Raw genomic sequence first — 3320 nt, forward strand, 5'->3', positions numbered from 1 at the left:
GTATTGAGATCGACATTGTGAAAGAACAGAAATTTCCTGAAAAAAATAAATTGGTGAAATTTTTTAATCATTTGAGTACAACAAATGTGGAATACAAGTAATCTAACACATTATACCTTCTGAATATCATCAATTTCATCCTCACTGCAAAGGAGCAAAGATGAAGGAAAGGAAAGTTAGGAAGTAGTCAGAATTATGAGTGCAACACACCAGAAAATAATTGTGACGTTAATACAAACCACAGAATTTTATACAGAAAACATATAACTTAAATACTCAATATATGTAACTTCATCACAGTGCAAAAGATATGAAATTCATCTCATGGACAGGTCGAAAAACTTCAAAGTTCCATTAATAATATTCAACCTTCTAATCGAGAACAATAAAGTCAATGGATATGGAAGGGCACCACAATTGCTATTACATCACAGCACCTAATAATAAGGATGCCAATTACCCACCATAAATATCGGTCCTATTGTTATATAATAATTGTGGGAATTAAATACTTTTCTTATCAGCAACAGCAGAGTCTCATATAGTCTATATACAATTACACACTGCAGGAAGTCGTCAAAATTTTATAAGGATATAAGTTCACCCATTTCCTCTGGGTCTTTATAATCATATTCCTTGTGATTTCCATGGTTGACAAAGATTGTTACATGTTAAAGCGTAAATCAAGCTTTTTGAATTTTCAGTATGAATCTGACTAGCATTTCAGATTTCCTATCAAACCTTTAAGTAGAAGCTTACTCTCATATGACCTGTTCCTTTATGGAGTCAAAATGCTTCTCTTAGCCCAATCTCACCCACTCCAACTTTTTCCGTAATTAGTTTATAAATAAATTATAAAAAACGTAAGTTGCATGCAGTATGTAGAGAAAATTTAGATGAAAGAACCACCAAACAGTTCTATCTGGTTTTTACAATTTTTAGCAGTGATGTATTTAACTAGTGACATAAATCAGAAATATAACTTGGGAGAAAAGTCATCTAACAAATGTTCCTGTTACTTCTACCAAAATCTTCAGTGAATTAAGTGAACTGGAAATATCAACTTGACTGGATGACTTCATCCTCTTAGTGCAAAGAGCATATCAAGAAATGAAAAAAAGGAGAAACGTTTGTTTTTCCATTTATATATGTCCAAAACAAATTAATACACAGACAATCCTTGATAATTTAATGAAGGATGCTTTTCAATGTATTTTCAGGCTCCCATTACTATGAAATTGGTTAATGCCCCGAACATGGCCAATACTGCAATTCCTTGAGTTAGAACATTCTTTACAAGATTAAAAGGGGGACAACAGACTTACGACTCTTCCAAATCGATCACTTTGATAGCAACTTCTTTGTTGAGCTCCTTGTCAAACCTGGAAACAAGATAGTGCAAAGTGACAAACAACTCACTGTTCATGTCTAATTTAAGGCATGTTAATAAAAGATGTCCAGAGAACAATTACTTCTTTAGATCAGGTCATTTATTTTATGTTATTCACAATGACGACTTAAAATAAACAAATAATTTTTTGGGAGTTCATCTGATGTATTCTTTTTGTTCTATAGAACTATATAAAAATACAACAAACTTGCTAAGGTAGACATGGTAAAATTCTATTCTCAAAGATATGGTAACTAAATAGCCACTTAAATAACTCATAGGGTCTTAATTTGCAAAAGATATAACATTATTAGAATATTAGAATTGAGTAAGCACTCATTCAGTTGTATTAGTTTGTTAAGTGCCCTAACAGTGTTACTCTTCTCCTATAAATAGGATTGAGTAAGCACTCATTAAATACAATTCAGAAATATCAATAACTAACAAAAAGAGTTAGTTACATTTTAGTTTTCTCTCTCTTTCATTCGGTTACAACTTCTTCTTCTCTTGCTCTTTTCATTTTTCTTATACTCTTTACATGGTATCATCACCAATGGCTAACGCCATTAACGATCCTCCTCACGAAGCTTCATCTCCACCTCTCTCGTCTTCCGCTGCTGCACCACTTCAAGCTCAATCTTCAGTTCTTTCTCTTCAGATTCCAAATACGAAACTCACGGAACACAACTACCTCACGTGGAGCCAATTTGTTCTAGCTGTTCTGAAATCGAATCGTGCAACTCGCTTCATTCACTCCAGCGATGTTCCTCCACGTTTCTTGTCTGATTCAGATCGTGACATGCGTCGTATGAACCCTGGCTTCCTAACGTGGGAAGAACAAGATCAAGCAGTTTTTTCGTGGCTTTTTAATTCGATTTCAGAAGCTCTTCATCCATGTGTTGTTGGATGTGTTCACTCCTGGCAGTTATGGAGTGAATTACATGCGTTTTGCAATTCACATACAAAAGCTAGGAGTCGTCAACTACGCACTCAACTCAGATCTCTGTCTCAAGGATCCATGACTATTTCTGAATTCTTCTCTAAGGTGAAATCCCTAACTGATTCTCTAATTTCAATTGGAACACCAATCTCTCTTGAAGAACATGTTGACTGTATTCTGGATGGTTTAAATGAAGATTTTCAGAATGTCATTACATCTGTTGAAAGCCAGATTAATCCTCCCTCAATTCATGATTTGGAACAATTTTTACTCACTTTTGAGTCTAGGTTAGCCAAGAACAAAACTAAGTCTGTATCAGATGCTCTCTCAGCAAATGTTGTGGCTCAATCTCCACCTCCATCACCTCTTTCTGTCTCCATGCCTTCTCATTCTGTCCATGATCATTCTCTTCACTATTCTGGTATCTCATCAAGACCTTTAGGCAATTTTCAATCTGGATTTTATTCTCATCCTCGAGGTGGACGTACTGGTAAACGTGGTGGACGTGGTTTTCGTTCTGGCAGAAATTTCACTCGTCCTGGCAGTTTCTTTTGTGACTATTGCAGAAAACCAGGTCATGATGTGTCATGGTGTTATTATGCACCTTATGATAGTCATCATGGAACTTTAACACCTTCTCACTTCTATGGACAGTATCCACATCATCACAATCAATATGGACATCCCATGTCAAATATGCTCTCAAGGCCATCTACTCCTTATGGATCTTATTCTCCTGGATCAGTGACTAGACCTTACACATCTGCAACTCATCAAGGCTTTGGCCAAGGCTATACCAATACTCAGGCTGGAAATTTTCACAGAGGACATTCACCATTACCTCCTTACTCTCATCAACATCAAGGTCAGGGCTATGCTATGAATGCTGAAACTGGTAGTCAAGATTCTAGGTCTTCAATGTGGTACCCTGATTCTGGTGCCACAAATCATCTGACCTCAGATCCATCTCTTCTTCATGAGCCAACTGAA

The 3320-nt window shown here is 36.0% G+C and overlaps 1 long non-coding RNA gene across 1 annotated transcript; it reads right to left on the reverse strand.

Moving 5' to 3' along the window:
* Positions 1-1697, reverse strand: LOC109338160. Its single transcript, XR_002106523.1, has 3 exons — positions 1326-1697; positions 117-144; positions 1-36 (listed from the first exon to the last, which is right to left on the reverse strand). It is a non-coding gene; the product is annotated as an uncharacterized LOC109338160 (long non-coding RNA).
* Between the last annotated feature and the right edge of the window lie 1623 nt (positions 1698-3320).

The sequence above is a fragment of the Lupinus angustifolius genome, unplaced genomic scaffold (genome assembly GCF_001865875.1).
Source record: "Lupinus angustifolius cultivar Tanjil unplaced genomic scaffold, LupAngTanjil_v1.0 Scaffold_18_73, whole genome shotgun sequence".
In the NCBI taxonomy this organism is placed as follows: domain Eukaryota; kingdom Viridiplantae; phylum Streptophyta; class Magnoliopsida; order Fabales; family Fabaceae; genus Lupinus; species Lupinus angustifolius.